At 36.5% G+C, this 10,890-nt stretch overlaps 1 pseudogene; it reads right to left on the minus strand.

Annotated features, from left to right (window-relative positions):
• Positions 1–594: 594 nt before the first annotated feature.
• Positions 595–8,556, minus strand: LOC116899352 (annotated as a pseudogene).
• Positions 8,557–10,890: the final 2,334 nt, after the last annotated feature.

The raw sequence follows: 10,890 nt of genomic DNA on the forward strand, positions 1-10,890 counted from the left end.
ATATTGCATAGGGTATGCCAACAACCATTTTATAGCTAGGTTGTGACCTTGCTTGGATGACCCTTTCAGTGGTGAAACTCATTAAGTTACAACAGTAACTGGCAGCTTAACAGCTCCAAGGTTTTTGAAGAAAACGACTTCTCCTCCCAAGCAACCATAAATAAATCCCAAATGGAATTTGGCACCACTCTGAAGGAAATCTAACTTCCTTGGGGAAGTTTGCCAAGATTACTTCAGAGTAGACAAACTTTACACAGCACATTAAACAAACAAACCAAAAAGACACATTTATTTAGCGTCATGATCAGACTATTGCACTATTGCACATGGCAATCAACAGCATGGGTGGAAAAGGTCTACAGTAAAACCCTTTGTTGGAATGCTTTACACTTTCTACAGAACAGAAACTAAAATAACCTGTTATACAATTAATCACTAATACAATCCTGGAGTTTTTGCCCACACACACATGAGTATTGTCTAAACCATGTCTTCTTTGTAGCAGCTAGGCCCTGCCACCACTGAGCTTGGCTGAGTTCACAAATCTCTTTTAACATGTAGCTTCCCTGTCACTTTTCTGGCTTTCCTCTCCGGCTAAGCTTTGTTTCCTGGCTGTAAGTAGAATCTCCTGCTACTGCCATAGCTACTGCTACTGCCATAGCTGCTGCTGCTGAACCCTCCATAGCCACCTTAGTTTTGTGATTTGTCAAAGTACTGGTCTCTGCCACCATAAAGGCCAGAGCTCCTGCCTCCAAAGTTTCCTCCTTTACTCAGTCCAAAATTTGAAGACTGGTTGTTGTAATTGCCAAAACCATTGTAGATTCTACCACCTCAAAAATTGCTTCCAGCACTGCCAAATCCATTGTAGCCATCCCCACTGCCCTGATATCCAACATCACCACTGTTGCCACCAAAGCCACCACAACCACTGACGTTCCCTCTGGACCAAAATTGTCATTGCCATTGCCATTGCCATTGCCATTGCCACCAAAACCACCTCCACAACCACCACCAATGCTCCTAGAACTATTCAACCTTTCTGGCTAGATGGAGCAGTAACCATCTCTTGCTTCAACAGAGCCTTTCTTCACAGTTTTGACCATTCACAGTCATGGTCACTAAAGGTGACAAAAGCAAAGCCCCTCTTTTTTCCACTGCCTCTGTCAGTCATAATTTCTATCACTTCAGTTTTCCCATGCTGCTCAAAATAAACTTGTAGGTGATGTTCTTCAGGGCCTTCTTTAATACCACCAACAAAGATCTTTTTTCACAGTTAAGTGGGTACCTGGTCTCTGAGGTTTAACAGTGAAAGTGGTCATCTTACCAAAAGCAATACAGATTTAATGCAATTCCCATCAAAATTCTAATGTGAAACAGCAATTCTCAACTTCATATGGAAAAACAAGAAACCCAGGACAGCTAAAACCATCCTGTACACTAAAAGAACTTCTGGTGGTATCACCAGCTCGGATTTCAAGTTGTATTCCAGAGCGACAGTAATAAACTGCCTGGTATTGGTAAAGAAACAGTCAGGCTGATCAACAGAATCAAATCAAAGACCCATAAATAAATTCACGCAGCTATGAACAATTAATTTTTGACAACAAAGCCAAAGTCATACAATGGAAAAAAGAATGTATCTTCAAAAAATAGTGCTGGTCTAACTGGGCATCTGCACATAGACAAATGCAAATAGTTCATTTTCATCACCCTGTACAAAAGTCAAATCCAAGTGGGTCAAAGACCTTAATATAAAACCGGATATATCAAATCTTATAAAAGAGGAAGGGGAAATAGCCTTGAAGACATTGGTAGAGGAGACAATTTCCTGAACAGAACACCAATGTCTCAGGAGCTCAGATTGACAATTGATATATGGGACTTCAAGAAACTGCAAAGCTTCTGAAAGGCAAAGGACACTGTCAATAGGACAAACAGACAGCCTATAGACTGGGAAAGGATCTTCACCATCCATCCGTACATCCAAAAGATGGTGAACATCTCATATGTTCAAGAAATAATACAGCAACAAACAATATAACCCAATTTTAAAAACAGAGGAAATAGGAATGACTGAGAAACACTCAAAGAAATCTTCTATATCTATACTCTTCAACCCTGAGATTCCATCTTGTAATCATCAGAATGGCTTTAAACAAAAGTTCAAAAAAAATAGCACATCCTAGTTAGGGAGTGGAACAAGGGAAATATGCCTCCATTGGCAGGGGGCAAACTACTGTGGAAGTCATTCTGGCACTTTCTCAGAAAATTGTAAGTAGTTATACCTGAAGACACAGCTATACTGCTCCTGGGCATATACCCAATACGTGCTCCACCATACCTCAAGGAAAGGTGCTCTAGTTTGTTCATAACAGCATTATTGCTATTAACCCAAAACTGGAAGCAACCCACATGTCCCTCAACCAAAGAATGGATACAGAAATAATGATACATCTACACAATGGAATACTATTTAGGTCTTAAAAACAAGGACATCTTGGCTAAGGTCACTTGCACTGACTCCTGGGAGTTTCCCTCATCCTGTGTCTGGGTACTTCCTAGAAAATCCCCTCACCCCTCACAGCTGCATATTTCCATTCATTCTCCTGTTCCATTGAGACTTTCTCCACTCAGTCTACGTATTCCACTCAGCCTACTCTTTCCCACCAGCTCCCTCCCTCCCTCTGCTTCCCATGTCAATTTTGTTCCCTCCTCTACTGGCATTTCCTTACTTGTGTCTTCTTTCTTGTGAAATTTTAGGTCTGTGATGCATGTCATCAGTATTCTGAATGTTTCAGCTAATATCCACTTACCAGTGATAATATACCATGCATGATATTTTGAGTCTGGCTACCTCACTAAGGATAATATTTTCTAGTTCCACATATTTTCATGTAAACTATGGAACAAATGGAATAGGGCTGTCCCTAAAACTCTTACTCCTCTGTGGAATTCATTCCCGTAAGTAGGCTGTCTTCTCTGGCCTCATTGGAGAGGGTGCGCCTAGCCATACAGAGACTTGATGTGCCAGGGTGTGGGGATGGTCAGTTCTGAGGGCTCCCCCCTCTCAGAGGAGAAGGAGAGGCAGGAATGGGGGTGAGAATGTATGACCAGAGAACCATAAGGGGGGACAGTGACTAAGGTGTACGGTGAATAATTAATTAATGGAAAAAAATAACATTTTTTGGAGGTAGGTGCTGGAAAAATTGTCAAGTTAAAGGAAACTTTATCAATGAATTGTTTAAACATTTTATTTATTTCATTTTTCATGTATATAAATGCTTTTAACTGCATGTACTGTATGTATATCATGTTTGTACCTCAGAGCCATAGATGAGAGCAATTGATCCCCAGGCACTGGAGTTTTAGGATAGTTTTGAGCCCCCATATGGATGCTGGGAATTGACTCCAGGTTCTCAGCAACAGCAACAGGAGCTTTTAGTCACTGAGCCATCTTTGAAGACCTGTGAATAATTGTTAATTTGTTAAAAGACATCTGGGCATTTAAACACGCCCACTTCCAATACATACCAAGCAGGTATACTTAGAGAAATTGTTTTCTCGGTTATCACTACCATCAACAAAAATATAGAAACACCAGTGATACTGTGACTGATTTGTCACAGTGACTTTTTTGTTACTTGAATACATGTAGAAATGCCCAAGAGACTAGTAAAGTTCATTTCTGGTAATGTCTAGGAGCATGCTTCCAGATACCAGGAAGGATATGGCCTAAGAAATGCTTTTATTTGATGGATATTCAAAATTCAAATACTTTGATGTAGCCTGCTCTGACTAGAAGAAGTCTACCATGGGGCATGACCTTAGGGCTGGTATTCTGCCCTTTCTTCAACATTAGTATTGCCCTTTCTTCAACATTAGTATTCCACTCAGCTTTCTCTCCACTTTGATGTGAGAGACTCCTTTCTTATTAGCATTCTTCCTCTACCACAGGCTCCTATAGACTTTAGGCTCTGCATCACGTGGGTCAGAATAAACATGAAGTCACTTTTCATGACATTGCTCTTACTTGTGCTCGTTATTTTATTTTTTCTTCCACTTTGTTGGACAAGGGATTCTCTTATGTTCTATATTATAAATTATCTTAAAATAAGTTGGAGATATAAGTCAGTTTCAGATAGAGGAGTCAAGGGAGAGAAGGAAGGAAGGAAGATTAGAAATGATTCTAAGGAAAGATTCCAGCATGGATGTGAAAACTCAGATCCTTTGCCACAAATGGTGTTAAATTCTTGGCCTTCACCACTGTTAACCTTCAGATTATTTCAAAGCATTCAAGTTATTGCTTTTGGCCAAATTTTGTTGATATTATTTCCAAAAGGAGAGACACAAGCTATTTATTTATAACTAAGGTTTTAGATTTAGGTTAAGATTTTTAGATATTTTAAAGATTCCCTATATCTAACATCAATTTGTCCTTCCTTTAATGATATGTCTTTGTCTCATAAAATCAATAAAACATATTTACTTTAGATTTGATTATACTGCAACATGGTCAAAAATAACTTTCTCTTTCAAACAGTTCCTCATGTTGAAAATTGAATTACTCCAATTTGATTTAAAGTTTCTAAGGATATTTCTTGGTAAATATGTACCTCCTACTTCCTGCAGGATGTCCTATCCCAGAGACAACAAACACTAAATCATCCTCACTGAGGCGTGGGTGTTCAATGGCTCGGAGCACAGCTTGACTAATCTTCTATAATTTCCATTTACCACTGAAATATGGAAATATTTTTCATCATAGAGTACTGTTGATCCTTAAAACTCTTCATTTTTGTGTGTGCCAGCATACATATATATGATGTAAAGCATTAGTGACAAAGTACAAGGCAACTTGAGGATGCTTTTAATCTCTGTAGAAAAATAAGAAATTTTTCAGTTAAGTTTAAGCAGGGCTTTTCCTGTTATTTAAAGATACAAGAAATATCACAAGATTTACATTTAATTTGCCAAGAAGGTACAAATATAACTTATATTATTATATAAACTAATTTTAACCTTATGTTCATTGGTGTTTTAGTTACCTGTATGTGAGGGTATACAAAGTCCTGAACCTGGAGCTATAGACAGGTGTGAGCTGTCATAAAGGTTCTTGAAATTCAACTTTGGTCCCTTGAAGAGAAGCAATTGCACTTAACCAGCAAGCTATATCTCCAACTCCATAAAATATATTTGTAATATTCCTCTATATTTCAATGTCATTACCAAAAAGGAGCAATAGTAATAGAGAATTAGATAATGAACAAATGTGTAACTGATAATTTGTTGGATTAAAGCACACACATATTCAGCTTGAATAATTTCATCTTGTAATGAGATAACTGTGATGATTCTACTTATTTATAATATTCTGTTTAGAAGTTAAGGCTATTTGGACTTTCATAGGAATATAAAGATGTTTGAGTTGTAGTAGTCAGGGATTTCTAGAGTAAAATTATAGAATGAATACACACATTCAGACATACATATACATACACATACATATATGTCTGTGTGTGAGAGATTTATTATATTATCAGATTTATTAGTATATCATACAGGTTGACACACAGGTAATCCAATAATGGCTGACTATGAATAGAAAGTCCAATAACACTGTAGTTGTTAGGTCCACAGTGCTAGCTATTTCAGTTGGTCTTCCATATACTATGGGATCTCAAAGAAACAGTCCCTAATGTCAGTTAAGTAATGAACTTGCTAGAAAGGTGACAAGGAGACAAGAAGCAAGAATCTTTCATTGAACTGAGAATGTGATCCCCATTAGAGGAATTAAAGAAAGGATTGAAAGAGTTGAAGGAGCTTAAATCCCATAAGAACAACAATGCCAACCAACCAGAGCTTCCAGGGACCACACCATTACCCAAAGACTATACATGGACTGACCCATGGCACCAACTGCATATGTAGCAGAGGATGGTGTTGTTGGGCACAAGTGGAAGGAGAAACCCTTGGTCCTGCCAAAGTTTGATCCCCAGTGTAAGGTAATGTCAGGGGGGAAAGGAAGAGACGGTGGATGGGGAGGGGAACACCCTTATAGAAGAAAGAGAGGGTTAGGGGTAGGGGGACTTATGGACAGGAAACCAGGAAAGGGAATAACATTTGAAATGTAAATAAAAACAGCCAATAAAAAAGGAAATAAAGGATAATATCACAACATTTGTATTTCTGAATACAAAAACGAACAAACAAAAAATGTTCTTCTTCTGTTCTTATATATGTTATGCTCCTTGTAGAAGATGTGACCCAGATTAGATCTGGATCATATGTCAGGATTAAGGCTGTTTCTTCCTTCTCAGAGATCTATATTAGAAGTAGACTTCTTATTTCAGATTAAAAATCCATCATAGGTGTGCTCTCTATTTTTGGGCTTTAGTTGAATCCAGATGTAGTTAAGTTGATAATCAAATAAGGCTATAATATATATAACAGTTTGTTTAAGGACAAGGTAAATATCATTTAAAATTATAGTTGGTGGAGAAAAGTATTTGAATCTTATGACATTCCTCAACTAACATAGAGAAATGTTTACAGAAAATTAGTCGATGTGAAAGTTTCAGTAGACAATGAAACATTTGTCACTAAAAACTAATATTTATATTTATGTTATCTACTTTTCCCACAAGACAATCCCTCTTTATGTACCAAATGAAATTCTGCTATTTTATCATAGTTCTTTAAATCATTTTAAACTTTAAATAATTTGGACTTTTGTACTGACTTATAATAACATTAAAAACTAATAATATTTTCTTTTTGTTATGGTTTATTTCAGTATAGTTGGGCAGTATTTATTTTATGTGCTAAAATGGAAAATGGAAAAAGAAAGATGCATTTGTTTTGATATACCATTTCCCTCTTTTCCCACTTCAGATAATCATCATCTTCAGATAAATTAGTACAAATATTTTCACTTGTGAATACCTTAAAATTAAGGTATTGTTACATATATAATTAGTCACTGCATACATTTTAGCCTTTTTTATTGTAACAGATGCGTGCCTAGTTTGGGTTAGAGAGGTGATTGGCTGGTTCTGGGCACTAATGTTCTAATAGAGAATTGGAGCTTGTTTCTCAGCACTCATATTGATTGGCTTACAATCACTAGTGACTCCATCTCCAGGGGCTCTGATATATTCTCTGTTAACCATGGGCATCAATACTCACATATTCCCAAACCTACACACAAATAGACATATGACCTATAATGTTGAAATGTTAAAGTCAAGTAAATATTGAATGTTGTTATAGGTACATATTCAACTCAACATATAAAATTCCCTAATTTAAAATATTTTAAATATAAGTAAGGTATTTTTCAATAGTATTCCTTTATGTAGGACAAAAATTCAGTATTCTTATAAGGACCTCCCATGTGCTTTACCTGTTCTTAGTGTAACATTTATCTACCCTGAAACTTTTTGCTTTTGTTGTTTCTTAGATATCTTAAATAGGAAATATACCCTGGCACATGTACTATTTTACTATTCTAAATGTTTCTTTAGCTTTGGATTACTCAATTTGAACAATTACAAAGAACAATGCTTAATAATTATTAGGACATTCTTATATGCATTAGTTAAGCAATGCTTCTAGTGAAAATATCAGCACTTCTGGACAAGAGCATTTACTGAATCCGTTGATTGCTATAAAAAAAATCTAGTCTTAGGAGAAGCATTAGGAACTAGTTCTCGAAGTGTCACAGAAACTAGAAAATACACAATTTGTTTTTGTCAGAGTGGGAACTTAAGGAATGTAATGAAAAATATGCTAGTAAAACAGAAAAGATAACAGTGCTCTCTGAAACTGTAAGTACAGTCCTATGTTACATGGTATATAACTTACAGATAGGTCATTTCATGAGTTTAAAATTCATATTTTAGTTAGATTTCATTGTTACACAGAGTACAAAGTATAAACCATCCTGGAACACAAACACAGAAGCCTTAATCTGAGAAAGTCTAATGAGATTTTGTTTTATCTACTCATTCACTGCAGAAAAAAGAATGTCAATTCCACATCTAGAGAACTAGGCTAAACTCTGAGTAATTGGTATCTATCTAGGCATTATTATGTAAGAAATCAAATCCAGAAATTTTACTATGTTCGCAAAGATATATAATTCAAGAAAATAAGTGTCATCCAGCATTATACCAAAATAAAAGAAAAACGCCACTTCACTGTCTAGACAAAGTTATTCTGCAAAGAACATTTTTAACATTATAACTGTTTTTAAATATATGAATTATCATATCAGCAGCCAAATACCCACCCACACTCTACAGCCTTCCAGGAGGTCCTCAGTAATTGAAGACACAGGTGAAAATCTCACCCAAATACCGATACCAGCTGGGACACCACTGATGCTGATGTGAGAACTACCCCATCACCCAAGCTCCACCTTCCTTTCAGTGTGCTTCCTATCCAGCCCAATACCACCCACATGCTACTACTTCCTGCTTACCTCCAAGGAGGTCTAGAAAAGATGCACAGAGTCCAGCTGACATGGGACCTACATGCCCTGCTGAGCTCCACCATCTTTCTAGTCCATTTCTCCACTCTGGCCAGAATGGCAGGCCCAATATCCTCCTACACCCTACAACTTATCTGCCTCCCAGCATGTCCACAGTAACCAGGAAGACAGGAGGCCTGATCTAACCAGAGACACAAGATGCCTACTCTAACCAGAGATTGCACTGCCTGTTCCCAAGGAGACCAGCTCTAACCCATGTCACAGAGCTCTACTTACCTCCAAGGCCAATTAACACCAGAGATAACCAGATGGACAGAGTTAAGCACAAAATCATAAGCAACAGAACCCAATGCAATTCTGTATCACCCGAACAAAGCCATCCCTGAATACCCTAAAATATCTGAAAAGCAAGACTCCAACCTAAAAATCCATCTCATGAAGAAGATAGAGGACTTTAAGGAGGACTTAAATAACTCCCCTAAAGAAATACAGGACAACTCAAGCAAACAGGTAGAAGCTTTTAAAGAGGAAACAAATAAATCACTTAAAGAAATGCAGGAAAATAAAATCAAACAGGTGAAGGAATGATCAACAAAACAGTCCAAGAACAAAAAAAAAAAAAAAAAAAAAAAAAAAGGCAATAGAAACAATAAAGTAAAAAAAAAACACGAAGGGAGGCAAACTTGGAGATAGACACCTTATGAAAGAGAAAAGAAGCTACAAATGTAAGCATCAACAATAGAATACAAGAAATAGAAAAGAGGATCTCAGGCATAGAAAATACCATAGAAAATATTGACACATCAATCAAAGAAAACACAACGTGTAAAGAGCTCTTAACCCAAAATATCCAGGAAATTCAGGATATAATGAAATGACCAATACAAAGAGTAACAGGAATAGAAAAGGGTGAAGTATCCCAGCTCAAAAGGCCAGAAAATATCTTCAACAAATCATAGAAGAAAATTTTCCTAAAGAAAGAAATGGCCTAAAATGTGCAAGAAGCCTTGAAAACACCAAATAGTTTGGACCAGAAAAGAAAGTCCTCTCATCACATAATAATCAAAACACTAAATGAATATAACAAAGAGAGAATATTAAAAGCTGTAAGGGTCAAGTAACATATATAGGCAAACCTACCAGAATTACATCAGACTTCTTCACAGAAACTCTAAATGCAGAAGATCCTATACAGATGTCATCCAAACCCTTAGTGGACACCAGTACCAGTGCAGGATACCATACCCAACAAAATTCTCAATTAATATAGATAGAGAAACCAAGATGTTCTGTGAGAAAACCAAATTTAAACAATATCTTTCTACTAATCCATCCTACAGAGGATATTGGAAGGAAATCTCCAACACAATAAGGGTAACTAACTATATCCAAGAAAATAAAAGAAATTAAACATTTCATACTAAACCCAATAGAAGAAAATCATACACACATAATACCATGTCAATCATCTGTGTCTAATATCTCTCAACATCAATAGAGTAAATTCCCCCAATAAAAAGACACAGGCTAACAGACTGGATACAGAAACAGGAACAAGCATTTTGCTACATACAAAAAGCACACCTCAATGACAAAGACAGACACTATCTCAGAATAAAAGGCTAGAGTAAAGGTTTTTTAAATAAAATGGTCCTAAGAGAAAAGCAGGAGCTGCCATTCTAATATATAATAGACTCAACAAGAGACACAGTGAAACTATGAAAAATTATGAGCAAAATGGATATAACAGATATCCAGAGAACATTTCACCTGAAAACAAGAAAATATATCTTCTTAGCACCTCATGGGGTCCTCTCCAAAACTGACCATGGAACTGGACCATATAAAACAAGCCTGAACAGATACAAGACTGAAATAACCCTATGTATCTTCAAACCTAAGTCTAGACTTCAGTAACAACAAGAACTATGGTAAGCACAAATAGTGATGGAAACTGAATGACTCTCATTGATAACTTGGTCAGGGAAGAAATAAGAAAAAAATTATAGACTCCATAGGATTCAACGAAAATGAAGACGCATCATACTCAAACTTATGTGACACAATGAAAACAGTGTGAAGAGGAAAAATCATAGCATTAAGGGTCTTCATAAAGAAGTTGGAGAGATCCCATACAAGGCACTTAACAACATACCTGAAACCTCTAGAGTAGATAGAAGCAAACAGTGCATAGAGGAGTATACAGCAGGAAATAGTCAAACTTGGGACTAAAATCAACCAGAAACAAAGAACAATACAAAGAATCAACAAAACCTAGAGCTGATTCTTTGAGAAAATCAAGATAGATAGATAAACCCTTAGCCAGACTAACCCTACTACAATAGCCTATATTCAACAAAACTGGAAAATCTGGAGAAAATGGACAATTTTCTAGACTA

The sequence above is a fragment of the Rattus rattus genome, chromosome 1 (genome assembly GCF_011064425.1).
Source record: "Rattus rattus isolate New Zealand chromosome 1, Rrattus_CSIRO_v1, whole genome shotgun sequence".
Classification (NCBI taxonomy): Eukaryota; Metazoa; Chordata; class Mammalia; order Rodentia; family Muridae; genus Rattus; species Rattus rattus.